Raw genomic sequence first — 15,073 nt, forward strand, 5'->3', positions numbered from 1 at the left:
AGCAAGCACAAAGCCAGGATCTCAAGAAGAGTTACACACACGGACACATAAGAATATAATATTCTTTGTGAAGATGTGAAAGTCAAGCTTCTCATGCTTGTTTTTTAGACATTAGAGTTTCTGAAATAACTAAATGTTAGACTAGAAAGTGGAAAAACAAAATGATTTAAGAGAAACTGAAAGGCTTATTAGTAAACTTATAGGGGAAGAGTTACACAGTTTACTGAAAATATCATTTTTTCTCCACTGCGCTGCACTCTAGGATCATGATCCTACATCAAATAACTATGTTTGTGCTTGTTTCTGGAGTCTCTATTCTGTTCCATTGCTCTGTTTTTCTATCCTTGCACCAGAATACTGTCTATTATGGAGGTTTTAAATAACGCTTGGTTTCTAATAGACGCCTCCATCATTACTGCTTGTCAATGTTTGCCTGGGTTATTTTCCCAAATAAAGTTTCAAATAAGCTCATCAGTTCACACCACACCCCCTACTGCACCCCAAACCTCTCAAGAGCCTGAATAATTTTTATTGTTATCGTACAGGGTTTATTGATTCGGGAGTTATGTGTTTATTACTTTGACTCTTTCAGTATCTAATGACATATCCTTTCAGATACTCAGATTTCCTTTAATTTCCCTCATAATGCCAATCAATGTTTTGTGTAGCAGTGCTGCATATCTTTTATAATATTTATTTTTATGTGTTGGACATGTTTTATTGCTATTATAAATGATATCATTACAAGTTTTATATTCTATTTTTGTCATTAATGTATAGGAATATATGGTTTTTCATAGTGGTCTTGAATTACAACCTTGTAACACCAAATTACAAAATTTTAAAAATATATATTATTTTGGAGTTTCCATGTATACAATCATGTCATTTGTTAAAAATAGCATGTTTTTTTTTTCTTTCTTTCTTTTTTTATTGTGTAGGCATTTAATATTTTTCTTTGTTCGCATCACTGGCTAGTATTCCTATTTGTCTCATTCTTGTTTACAAATGGAAAGGTTTTAATATTAACCACTAATTATGATCTTTGTAAATTTTTGGATATACTCATTCAGATGAAGAAAGTTTCCTTTTAATCTCGTTTTCTAAGTGTTTTAACATGAACAACGTGGAATTCAGCCCCATCTCCTGGAGGGGGCAGTATTTACTTACATTATTTGTATTCTTTTGTAAGGAAGATTTGTCCCTTCCTCCCCACTTATTTGTTCAACCACTTGTTAATATCAGTATGGACTCATTCGTATTTGTTTTAAACAACCGGTTCTAATCTAATACCACTCTATGCATTTTGTTACTGCAGTTGTTCCAGCTTTGACCATCAGTAGCTCTTTCTTTTTTTTTCTTTTTTTCTTTTCTTGCCTTTCTTAGTAGTTCTTTCAATTTAGCTTCTATATTCTTTTCACATGTTACCCACCTTAGCTTTTTGAGCACTTTTCTTTTTTGGTTAGTTGGATTTTTTTGTTTGTTTTTAAAATCAATACTTCATTTTTCAAGTACATTTGACACACATTAGTATATTAGCTTCGGGTGTACACCCCAGTGATTAGACTTTATATGACTTACTAAGCCATCATCCTGATAAACCTCACATCTGCTTGGCACCTTACAGGGTTATTAGAATATTATCGACTGTATTCCCCATGCTGCATTTTACATCCCCAGGACTACTCTGTAACAGCCACTGTGTACTTCTTAATCCCTCGAGTGCTTTCTTGCTTTCTGGTGCTTGAAGGTGTTCCAGGCTCATCGGGTACATTGCCTGACTCAGCCCTACAATCAGCCATTTCTACAAGGAGCCCTTGTCCTTCTCATTGAATAGTGGCATTTAGAAACCAAAAACTGAGCGCAGGCTGTGCTCGTAGCTATTGGATTGTTAATGCTTCCAGACTCTCTTAGCAAACTATCTAAGTTAGATATGCGTGTATACTACTAATACATGTATACACACATATATAGCATTATTTCTGTGTCTATCCTTGTGTATCTATATTAAACTAAACCTGAGTCCACACTTGTGTCTTACTGCGGTCTAGCACCATGTCATTCATTCTAGCCTTTTTCTCTCGCTTTTCTATGTTTTCCCTGTCCAACAGTGAGAAACCTGGCCTCACAATCCACCACCTCACAAACATATAAAGCAGATTCAGAATTGTTGCACCATACATCAGTGATTTTCAACCTTTTCATCTCATGGCACACATAAAATAATTACTAAAATTCTACGGCATACCCCAAAGTACATTTTTTGCCTATTTGACAAAATTTTTAAAAAGGTACAATTTTGATTCTTTCACACTAGATGGCTATCATTGTGTCGGCTGTTGTCATTTTTTTATTTGGCAACCTAAGAGAAAAGAGGTCACTGCCCCTGACTAGCCAGGTATTGCATGTTATAAAAATTCTCATGGCACACCGGTTGAAAATCACTGCCATACATCAGTATGGAATACGTTTACCAAATACAGTACAGTGTTTCTGCAGAGTTCCATTTATCTTTAGCTTTATAGTTTCCAGTCTAAACACCATTTTTCAGTGCTAATTAGATCAACTTATTTTTTTATCTCTACTCCCTACAGTAAGGTTATGTCATTAATTTTTTATTCTGTTCAATTTGTATGTCACAGCCAGCATTACATTCTGAAATGCGAGGCACCTGATAGATTTTTTAAAAATTTGCATACACTAAAGCACACACTATTTTTGATGTACAATTCTGTGGGTTTTGATAAATACATAAAGCCATGTATTCACCACTTCAGTATCATACAGAACAGTTCTATTACCTTAAAAATTCTCTTGAATATCCTTTGATTGTCAGTCATTTTTTCTCCACAACTGGAATACATTGCTCTGTTTTCCATTCCTTATTTTATGCCTTTTTAGAATGTTACATGACTGGAATCATATAATGTTTTCTTTTTAACCTGCCTTTTTTTCACTCAACAAAATATATTTCATCTATAAATTTCAACATTGGGTTAGAAAATCTCCAAATAAGTATGGGATATCTTGTTTTTATGAAGAAATGATGCTTTCAAGAATGACAGGGATAGCATTTATAAAAAGTATTAAAAAGATACCATGAAGGAAAAAGAAGGTAGTAAATATATAAGCATTAAATAAAGTAAATGTTTATCATTAACTAGAACTATCAAAGTTTGTAAGGAACCATTAGGCCATGATGGTGATTAAAATGAACAAATAATATAAAATGTACTAGAGAAGAATCCTACTTATCAAGAGAGGTCACACTTTCCTGCTTTCTACTCCTTGCCAAAAAGCGAGCCTTTGAATTTTTAAGTGAAATCCCTTCGTTTGTTTAATTTGTATACCCCATATTCCCCAACAAATTGTTCAACTTGCTACAGCAATAGTAAGTAATACTAGTTTTTGTTATTTTGCCTGAGATATGTAGACCTATTTAGTTTATGTTCCAATAAAAGTAAATCACAGATGGGGAAATTAACCACAGAATGGAATCTAACCAACTTGGAACTTGTGGACAATGTTATACAGTAAATACTGCCCTTTGACCCATCTAGTCTTGAAGTGAGTGCTGGGAATGTTTCATAGAGTTAATGCTCTTAAGGAGCCTAGAACCAAATAGCCATAGCTGCTAGAATGATTGGATTGGGAGGGGACGAAGTTTAAGAAAAAAAAAAGAAAGAAGTGAAAACACTTTTTTAAAAAAAAGTAGGTTTTTATTGATGTCAGCGAGAGCAAGGGAGAGGGAGAGAGAGATAGTAACATCAATGATGAGAGAGTCATTGATCGGCTGCCTCCTGCACGTCCCCTACTGGGGATAGAGCCGGCAACCCGGGCATGTGCCCTGACTCCTGGATCATAGGTCGATGGTCCTCCACCCATAAAGTGATCTTTTTCTTTTGAAGACTTTAAACCTAAGCGCATCAGGGAAAGCCCAGGGAGGGTGGAGTAAACCCATTATAGACAATAAGAAACAATTAATGCTCACTTTTTGTATGCCAATCATTTCACACACTCATGCAATCTCTACCACAACCTTGTGGAGTGGGTCCTTTTTAAAATCTGATTTTGCAACCCACAAACTTGAGTTTTGGACAAGTTAACTTGCTCAAAACTATACAGAAATAGTGGAACAGAGATGAAAACCTAGGGTGCTTACATCAGAATCCAAATCTTAACTTTTATATTATAAGGCATCAATAAATAAACATTTTAAGAATCCTAGCTAACTCTTAAAAATATACTTTATAACTTCAAAATGGAAAGAAATGCAAAAGAGACCCAGAAAAAATATCAGTGGATGAATAATAGAAGACCTTAGTTGGCATTTAAAATCTCAATTTGGGGCAATCTTAGCTACAGGAGGTTGAGGAAGGGAATATAAAATAAACAAAAATAGTCAGGAGATTGGACCAGTTTTCTAAGATGTTTAGCAGTCAGTGAAATATGAGGAATAAACAGAAAATTCAAGATAAGCAAAAAAGCCTCAATAATAGTGTGGTGAATGCCTGGGTGGTGGTAGAAGTAGGGCTGAGGGGGTCAATGGGGAGAAGATAGGGGGAACATCTGTAATACTTTCAACAATAAAGACAAATTAAAAAAATAAATAAAAATAACTTTCAACAACAACAGCAAAAATGCCTCCTGTACTTAGGAAGTCTGAGGAATGAGCCAGTGTAAAGAAGGAGACTGACTGTGTTGAAGGCTAAAGAGGTAACAATACCACAATGCACTGGCTTTGAATTCCAAAAGGTATCCCTAGAAATCGAGATACATGTAGATACATGTAGGTCACAACTAGAGAACAATATGTTGCTTGATTCCACTAAAAAGAACTCTGAGAAACAAGCAATCAGTGTGGGACAGGAATGGAATGATGGTATTGAGGCAAGATAGCAAGAAACTAGGAAAATTCCTTGACAAGTGAAATGGGGAAACTGAGAAAGAAAGTGAAAGAGCTGAGCAATTTACAGCCAGATACTAAATTGCAAGATTTTATCTTCCCTAACCAAGGACACTTAGCAGCAAATGGTTTACACATTCCAGACCATGATGGGGCAGACGCCCTCAGTCCTGGTCCCTCTTTGATGACATTCTTTTGAGGTGAAACGGATCATAGAATGGCCCTATATGCTCATTGTCACAAATCAGCATATCAAAAGACACACCTGGAAAACTGAGGAATATTCTAATGAGATCCTCTCCTGAGACCTCTGCTAAAAGTCCTGTTTGGTAATGTCTGCCCTCTACCTCTTGATGAGTTATCCTTAATTTATTTTGATTCTATTTGCCTCATTTCCACAGCAGGGTTTCTCAAACTCAGAACTATGGACATTGCATGTGGTCTAGGTAATTTTTTCTTGTAGAAGGCTGTCCTGTGCATTGTAGGAGGGATAGCAGCATCCCTGGCCTCTACCTCCTCAATGCCAGTAGCATCATTTTCCCAGTTGGGACAAGCAAAAATATCCCTAAACATTGCCAAATGTCCCCTGAGAAGCAAAATTCCTCCTGGTTGAAAACTACTTCTTTAGGGACGTCAAGTATTTTTAAGTATCTTCATAGTTCCTTAGATCTTCCTTAGTTTACCTAAGATATTCTCTAGTTACCTCTCAGATAATCTTACTTATTATCATGATTGCACTTCTTGTCCACAGCCTGTTTTCTATTTATTTATTTATTTTTACAATCCTATTACCTTTATTGCCACTTTCTATAACAGCCATCTCTAACTGCTAGCTCTCGTCTGCAGAAGACAATCACTGAGCTGCTGGACAGTGTTTGCACCCTTATCTCAGCTCACCTTATCATTTGGGTAAACCAAGTGTCTTCTAGGCTCCCCATTAATTAGTTTTCTAGTCTTATGTTGTTTGCATTTCTATATCATTCAGAATGGGCAATCGCCTTCCCCAAGTTTCAAAAGACAATCTTAGCATTATGCCATCATCGTTTCCAAGTACCTTGCCAAGATATTAAATCTTATAAGAGTTCATCCATAAACTCTCCTTCAACTTGATGTTCTCTCTTTAATCCAGCATCCTCAAAAGCTAATCCTATGAGGACTCCCCTGACTCCTAACAGTAAATGTTAACTGAGCCCAGCAGGGAGTCCAGGATGTAGTCGCCTTCCACTAGTAGTAGACTCTGCACTTCCCGAGATTGGTTATGCTGTAACCTGATCCTAATTACTGATCTCGTGGGTTAAAGAAGCGATGTGGATAGATCCTAATTGGGCTACAAGTTTTCAATCAAGGGAGGAGCCCTAGCATTTGACAAGGAGCAATGGGCTTCTTAATGTTCAGGAGTATTTGAGTATTTCGTATTTTGGAATGCATTTACCCAGAGAGCCTTATCACATACTTCTGGCTTTCACTCCTTTCTAAGTAGGGTCCTGATCTTAGTAAGGCATATTCCAAGTTTGAGAATTCAACTTCCTCTACAACTTTGCTGTTATACTTAAGTTCGGGGCTTGATCTTAAGCTCTTCTAGGTCCTCCAACTGCAGAAAAAGAATTTCAGTCTATATTACCAAGGAAACCCTCTAGTTTTCACTCTGAGCTTTCACTTGTTCATTAATCATACTCTGCCTTTTATTTATTTATCCACTGTGTCAATAGTTCCCAGTAAGAATCATTCAATCCACTGTCCTAATGATTATTGCTTATACAGAATTCTTAAATATCTGAGATATGCCCTTAGTAGTTCACCTGGCCCTTCCTGGTTTACCAGGGTGAAGGTCTCAATTACTTCACTGCTCATACAGACAAGGCACTAAAAGGTTCCACATCCTAGCAGCAATGGAGTTCTCATTGCCAGCTGGCTGGTGGTAGCTCCAAATCTGCAGTTTAAAGTCATCTTCCTTAGGCATTCTTGACACAAACTATCTTAGGTCAGTTTCTCTAGGAACAATTCTGAAGCTGTTATTTATGGGCAAAACTGATGATTGCCTCTGTGATCAACAACAGTGGGAAAGTGAAAGACAGGGCAGCGGAAGGCACTGAACTGAGATACAGTCACCCCAAAACCTTCAGCTTGTTCCATGAGGAATTATGGACTTGGAATAATCTTGAAGAGTTGTTTACTTAAAGCAAACAGGCCAAGCACTTATTGTCCTGCATTGACCCATCGTTGGATGTAGGCTACTCCTCATCGAGGGGGGATAAATTTGGGCAAGCCAGTGCTCTTCTGAATAGTGCAATTTCCAAAGAGGGGTTCAGTTGACACTTTAGGATGCCAACATGTCCTGAAACTGGGGCAGTGGATGTCTCAGCCCTGAAGTGGGGAGTGGCATCACTGTGGTATTCCACCGAATCCATTATGCTGCTTAAACCAGCACACGAAGATGTGATTATAGATTGTCCCTTAGTAGCTGAAGAGAACTAGTTGGGAGAGTTACTTTTGGCAGGGAAAGAGTGGTTCCTTGGCATCTAGACAGATATCTTTTTTCCTTCATGGCTCAGGCTCAGCCCCGCTTAAAGACAATTTCCAGATCTGAATGACTCAGGAGTAATGCCAGTGCCACCATTGGCGGCTGGCCACCCACCTCCCCATTACTTTTGTTTTCCAACCTCATCACAGACATTGCCATCAATCAGTGATGTTTCTTTCAGTGGCTGGTGTGAATAGTGACTTCCCTATGTAGCAAATCAGAAAATTTTCACTCTCAAGTGACCCGAAAGGCAATAATTGGAGCTTAAGAAATATATTCTGTATTGTTATGTCCCTGAGCTTTTGCTATCATAAATAATATATGATATAGTCTTCCACATGGACTGTAAATTATTAAGTGGTGTGTGATGCTTCTGAATTTAAATAGTGCTGTTAACTAGCTGCAATAAATTCTGCATATGTGCACCCCTCTCCCTGAAATCAGGTAAACTCTGCAGCAGGGAGCAATGTCATAGAGGTAGATAAAGAATTTTTAAGTATCCTCTTTAATCATATCTTCTGAGAAACACTCCTTTTTTAAGTGAAATTTTATTTGAATGTCACATTACCCATTTTTAATTTTATTAACACTTCTTGTCTGCGCAAGGCAAATCAATGCCCACTTTCGTTTTCTTTTAGGCACTAATATTTTATTTTATTACTTTTTTCCTTTTTTATTGATTTTAGAGAGGGAAGAAGAGAGAGACATGAGAAAGAGAGAGACAGACAGAGAGATTAGAAAGATGCATTGAATAGTTGCCTTCCACTCATGCCTTGACCAGGGATTGAACCAGAAACCCAGGTATATGTGCCCTGACCAGAAATCGAGCCCACGACCTTCTGGTGCAAGGGAGAAAGCTCCGACAGTGCCACACCGGCCAGGGCGGCACTAATATTTTAAACCAGACCTGGAAAGCATGCATTGTGTTACATGCCAATGCTTTATATTAGTTTTGTCTTAGTGGGGTAGGCCATGCCTAATTATGGATTTTGTTTCCAATCTCATGCTTTCTCTTTTATTAAGCCCACATTTTTCCTCTCACTCCTGCCCCCTTCTTTCTCTCTTTGAACAATAGTTCTTCTTCTAGGTGAGCATTTGCCTTAATGGGTTGAATAACAGGTGAAAGTATGTGACGTATTTGCATCATTGTGGTGAAATTATTATGTATAAAATGTTCCTAGCAATCCAAATTTTCTATCTGTTTTTTCGGTTATGCTCACCAAGCACCAATTGAGCACAAATTCTATGAAATTACAAAAAGTGAACAGCTCAATGTGCAACAGCTGCCTTTTTGTTTTGTTTTTACTCTTCTGTAAAATTGCTGAATTCAGATAAAAAGTTATTTACTATATTGTGAAACACCCTGGAATATTTTCTTACCTGAGACATGCTTTTATATTTTGTAGCTCCAGTCCACTGAGGCAACAAGGAGCAGATCCTCCAGGTGCTCTGGAGAAATGCCATTGTCACACAGTGGTATCCCAGTTTCACTCGATCCCTTCAAATTTCTATACTTTTTCCTGGCAAACTGTACCAATTATAGTTTTTATCCATATTCCACACCCATGAGCGTGTCACACCTTCCTCATTCTGTCCTTACTCAAATTCCCTTCCTCTTCTGTTCTCCATAAAGAAAACTGAGTCTGTGAGAATAATCTCAGATGCCACTGCTTGCAAGTTGGAGACCTAATTGTCCCTTTCTCTCCACTTCTACGACAATGTTTTTGTGTTCCCTCAATGTAGCAGTTATTAATTATTTCATTAAATTTGTTCCTTTATGTGTCTAATTTGAACACAAAGAACGTGTCCTTTCATGACCACATTTGAAATAGTATTTTATGAAAATTACTGGCAAATGGAGCTCTGGTTTTAAATCGGGGATAAAAGATAGAAGGAAGTGGGAGACCCCATTGAAATGATGCTTGTGTTTTGCGAGACGCATGGCATAGAGGCAGAGACCGGAATGGTGAGGCTAATGAGAAAAGCTCTGGACCTGGGGTTAGTAGAATTTGGTACAGAAGCTTTTCTAATACCCCGCCCTGCATAATGTTGGGTGTGCTGCCTGAGGCCTGTGCACCTCACTCTCTTTATCTGCTCAACAGAAACACTCATGTTCCTGCTTCACAGACTTATGACTCAGAAGTAGTGATGATAAAATTATAGGCACAAGTAAAGTGCATGAGAAGAGGCAGCACAGTGGTTCAGAGCACGGACTTAAGAAACACAGCTGGGTTTGTACCCATTTTCTGTCACTTACCTTTGGCAATGACTTGGGACACTTTTATTAGCTTCACTGAATTCTAATTTCTTTGAAGTAGTCATAATAAGCTCTCTACAGATTTTATTAGGATTGAATGAAACGGTGCATGCAAAATACTTCCAGAAGTGCTAGCACGTAGTAACTGCTCAATAAATGATAGTGGTGGTTGAAGCAGTTGTACTAGAGGGTAGTTATCGGAGATGACATTTGTCTTCAAGTAGACAATACAGGCACACCAAACAATGGCCATAGCACCTCATTTCTACAATATCATGTACAATGTACCTCCATTTGCTATAGTCATGTTTATGTAAAAATAACCTCCTTTGGCCTTATTTTTAATTAAAATATAATTTTATTAAATCAGTGCATGTATACCAAAATAATTCTCGTAAAGCATTTTTTAAAAACAAAGTTTAGAATAATACTGGGTACATTTTCACAAATCTTCAAGCATTATCAAACTTTCTCAAATTGTGTGCTTTGTTCAAAGAGTGAGATCATTGACCCTTTTCACTCATTATTTCACTTTATATAAACACCCTGAGATTTTATTTCTGAAGGATTCTTCACAAATGAGGCCTCTCCACTATCAAAGATTAAGCCTGAATCAGGGAAACAGAAGAGTGGTAGAAAATTACCCTGCTTATTTTACGGGGCACCTGATGGTTGACCTCAATCGTCTCGTATTTTGCTCTAACATCAAAAACTGAAGGAGATGTATCTTTTTGAATTTGATTTTGCATGAGCATCATAAACCTTGCCTTTCTCTGTGTCCAATAGAAAGAAAAAAAAAAGATTATGTTTTGGGGCAATCCCAGGTTGGTGAAAAGCTTCACAGATAGTTGATCACTTCACAAGTTAGAGCCAAGGATCTATAAAAACCCTTCCCTTAACTTACTATTTTAGTTAATGAGATGAATTAGGAACAGATGTTGATAGCTATAGTATTTTATAACTTGTCAGCAATGTTCAGAACCAGACAGAGAAGGAAAACTGAAAATAAAGCCACTGTACATCATGCACTAAGGAATATCTTGTTATGGATTCACATTCACATTATGAAATAACATAAAAAGTGAATGTAAAAGCAGGAGAGGCCACTGGATCGATAACAAGGCAATCCTAAAGCATATAACGACAGCCTGGTCCCTGAGCAGCTCGCCAGTTCTAAGGTACGTCCATCTCCAAATGAGAGGGTCAGTGCCCTACAAGCTTTGGTTGTGGGGATAACCACTGAATTTTGTAAGTGGTAGAATACTACTGCTATCTATTGATGTGCTTAGATGCCCATGTGGATTCACCTTTCTGTTTTATTTCCCAGTATGTTCTTAAATTTCAATATTCTCCAGACTTCTTAAAGAAGACTTAACTTCGTTTGCCTCTGCTTCTGCATCCTAAACCCTTCCATTCATAATTCAAGGTTCCCTTAGAGACACATACACTAAGCAAAACGTTATATGCACCTATGCTTCCACAATCATATATTTAAACAAAAATAAAGTTGGGTGTTTTCTACTGGACCATGAATGTCAGTATTAACTGAAGTAGCTGAAGGGAGCCTGAGCTGGCTTTAAAATGCAAGGGGCCATTAGTAGGTTGGAAGGAGAAGAGACTGTTCTAAAATAATGGCATATTTGCCAGCTTTCTCAATGCATCTTCTGCCATTGGCCTAGGCTGTCATAAACACAATATCCATAGAAGCTGAATTAGTACCTGATAACTAACATTTTTTTTTTTTCATGATTCAAGGATAGATACTTAAAAGGCAGACCTTCCCTGCCTTTTCTCTGCTAGGTATTTATTAAGTGCTTTGCATTGTTATTTTAGTAAAATGAATTTTGCTAAATAATTTCTCCTTTAATTTGTAAAGTAGAGGCAGTTTTCCGAAGCCATGTGTGTTTTGTTTTTTGTAGTATTGGGTCCTTACCCCCCATTGTTCATGTTGCTTCTAAAATAGAGCTAAAGGGTAGACTGGGCCACTTCTGTCTTCTCTTTTTACCTTTTGTAAGCACAGTCATGTTTAACAAACATTGGTTTACAGGAAAGGGTTAACTCTGCTTAAACCTCGGTTCCCAAGAAAGGCCTGTTTTCAGGGCTTGCCCTTGGCTGGCTCCTAGGAGCTGAGCTCCTGAAATTTTCCATTTGATAAGAATGTGTTTGCATGCCTGAGGCCTTGAGCCACACTGCACTAGTTTTTCCAAACAACTTATAGGAGCCCGATTTATGGTGAAACACAACTTTTTATCTGAGGGTCTGAGCTTGAGAACCGAAGTCAGGCACAGAGGTGCTGACCTCCCATAAAAACTCAGGACACATAGACCAGGATGAGGTTTCCCGGTTGGCAACATCTTGTGTGTGTATTGTCACACATCATTACGGGGGGAGCTTAAATGCATCCCATGGGACTTCACCAAGGGGACACTTGAAAGCTTGTGACTGGTTTCCTTCAGTCTTTGCCTCACGCACCTTTTTCTTTGCTGATGCAAATCTGTACTCTTTTGCTCTCATAAAGAAGAAACATGAGCATAATGTCTATAGTCACTCTAGGAGATCATGTAACCTGGGGTGGTCTCGGTGACCCTTGACACAGTGACTTTGTGTGAATACAATAGGGGCATCGGGATTGTCAGCTTCTGGTTTCTAACCCTGTTTTATGCCACCTATTGTCCTCCTTGTCTTATCTTAAATCAAGTGAGCCTCTTCTCAGCCCCTTACCTAATTTTTTAAATTTAGTGATTATAGAGACAGAGAGGAAGGGAGAGAAGGGTAGGAACAAGGGTGGGGTGGGGGAGAGAGAGAGATAGAGAGACAGAGAGAGACATGGATTTGTTCCACTTATTTATGAATTCATTGCCTAATTGTTGTATGTGCCCTGACCAGGGATCAAACCCTCAACCTTGGCGTATCACACGATACTTGAATCAACTGAGTTACTCGGCCAGGGCCAGCCCCTCCTTTCCCATTATTCTATCCTGTTCAAGAGAGAGATACATCAATTAAGGCTACCATTTAAAAATTTTTTTTTTAAGAAAAAGACTGTAATCAATGGAATAAACTAAATTGATTATTATTAATAATCTTTACTTTTTGTGTGTCAACTTATTTTGCCTTTTTTTCTACTTGCTGTTTATTTCTACCGAATCAAATGAAAATCCCTTTGCCTGGCTCTCAAGATGACAGAAATCTAGTTCTCCAACCTGACTTTTAAAAAACTACTCTCCAGCCCTGGAGGGTTTTGCTCAGTGGTTAGAGCATCGGCCCGAGGACGGAAGGGTCCCGGGTTCGATTCTGATCAAGGGCACGTGCCTCGGTTGCAGGCTTGATCTCTGTCCCTCCTAGGGGCATGTGAGGGTATTTCTCTCTCTCTCTCTCACCCTTCCACTCTCTCTGAAAAGCAATGGAAAAAAATACCCTTGGGGGAGGATTAGTGAAATAAAATAAAAATAAAAAACTACTCTCCAGTTAGGACTTTTCTGAGTAAGCTTTGTTTGTCCAGTTTCCCATCCCCAAACCACATTCCCTCATTAGCTTGATTATACACTCCACTACTCTCCTAATGAAAATCCATTTGTTAAGTAACTTCCCTGTGTCACAAATACTGTTAGACATAATAGATACACAAATGAAAAGATAGAGATCTTCTCTGCTTTCACAGGCATTGAATGAGCACACAGATAATTCACTCCTTACAATTATGGGAATTATTTAAGGGAGAATGGCTCCTCTGCTTATTTCCTTGTCAAATATGAGCTTTATATACATATATATGCATATGCATATGCTTGTTCCTACCACTCAACATCCCTCTACACCTGTGGAATTATCAGGTACTGATAGATATGATATTTGAAATGATTCTAAGAAATGCCAGAAAATTCAGGCAGTATAATTTAGTTAGCTCTCACATATTTGCCCCAGGGGGGAATAAAGTGAAAGTCTTTTACAGAGGCATGGATATCTTTTAAGATGCCTTCTTCCCTGTGGATATCTCTTCCCAGTTTCCTCCCACATGACCTTTAGCACAGGCTGGAAAACACTCCTACCCAGTGACCCTCTTGGAAGTAAGATATAGTGTGAACATCAATGTCTTGCTCCATGTGTATTAACTAAAGCAATTAAAAATGTACTTTATGATTTTTTACTTCATTTTTTAAACCAAGTGCCATTTTTTATGTTTTATTGCTTGTGTTTTCTTGTTTTGCTGTTTGTTATATTGTATTGTGCATAAACTAAATATCTTACTTTTGATATTAGATCAAAATTGTCAAATATGTATGATTCTGCAACTCAGATTCTACTATGAACACACACACTAAAATAATTGGGTTAAAAGCTTTTTTTCTTGTTCATTTATAAGAGAGTCAATACATTTGTTTTATCATATACCTCATTTGCTCCTCAAATTTGTTACATATTAGGTTTCTATGAATTAGAAAGTTGGCTAGACCTTGCTATTTGGCAAAATCTTTTTTTAGTCTAAGTCTTAGTTTTAAACTAAATTTTTTGAGAAACTAGATCAAGGCCCCTGACTCCAACATCAGTGCTCTTTGCATTGTAAATCACTGTCTCTTTGGAGGTCCTTCCTCCTTCATTAAAACAATTCCATCTATCCATTTTTTAAAGTTTATTTTTAATTAATTTATTTTTTAATATATCTTTTATTGATTTCAAAGAGAGGAAGAGAGAGGGAGAGAGAAAGATAGATAGAAACATGAATGATGTGAGAGCCATTGATTGGTTGCCTCCTGCACACTCCCTACTGGAGACCAAGCCTGCAGCCCGGGCATGTGCCCGGGTTGGGAATAGAACTGTGACCGCCTGGATCACAGGTCGATGCTCAATTGCTGAGCCATGCTGGCCGGGCCCATCTATCTATTTTTTACACTAAGATTATTTGTATTGATATATATATATACTTGTTTAACTCTATTGTAGGAATATTGACAAAATAAATTGCTGTCAATTTCTTATGAGATTTTTCTCAGTGTCTTGGACAAATTCTATTAGCAAATACTGATAGGTTAAATATTTTTAATACTTTTATTATTTATTCTTTTATATATAATTTGAGATAGCTTAAAGAATCACAGACAATAACATTATCTCCTTTAATCTTTCATAACTAAACTATAATGTGTTTTCTATTATGGAGACAAAAGCCACCTACTAAAGGCCCATGCATGGGGTAATACATGGCAGGGCTGGTTATTGAACTCAGGTGTCCAAGAATATTCTTAACTTCTCTGCTCATGTCTATCATTAATACATGGGCAATAAAACAACAGTATATACATAAATTCCTAGTTTTTTCTCAGTGTCCATTGGAGATGTAATGTTTACTTACCATGCTAAATTGACATTAGTGACCATTTCTGGCTAAATT

Source organism: Miniopterus schreibersii (assembly GCF_964146895.1).
Source record: "Miniopterus schreibersii genome assembly, chromosome: 13".
Taxonomy (NCBI): Eukaryota; Metazoa; Chordata; class Mammalia; order Chiroptera; family Miniopteridae; genus Miniopterus; species Miniopterus schreibersii.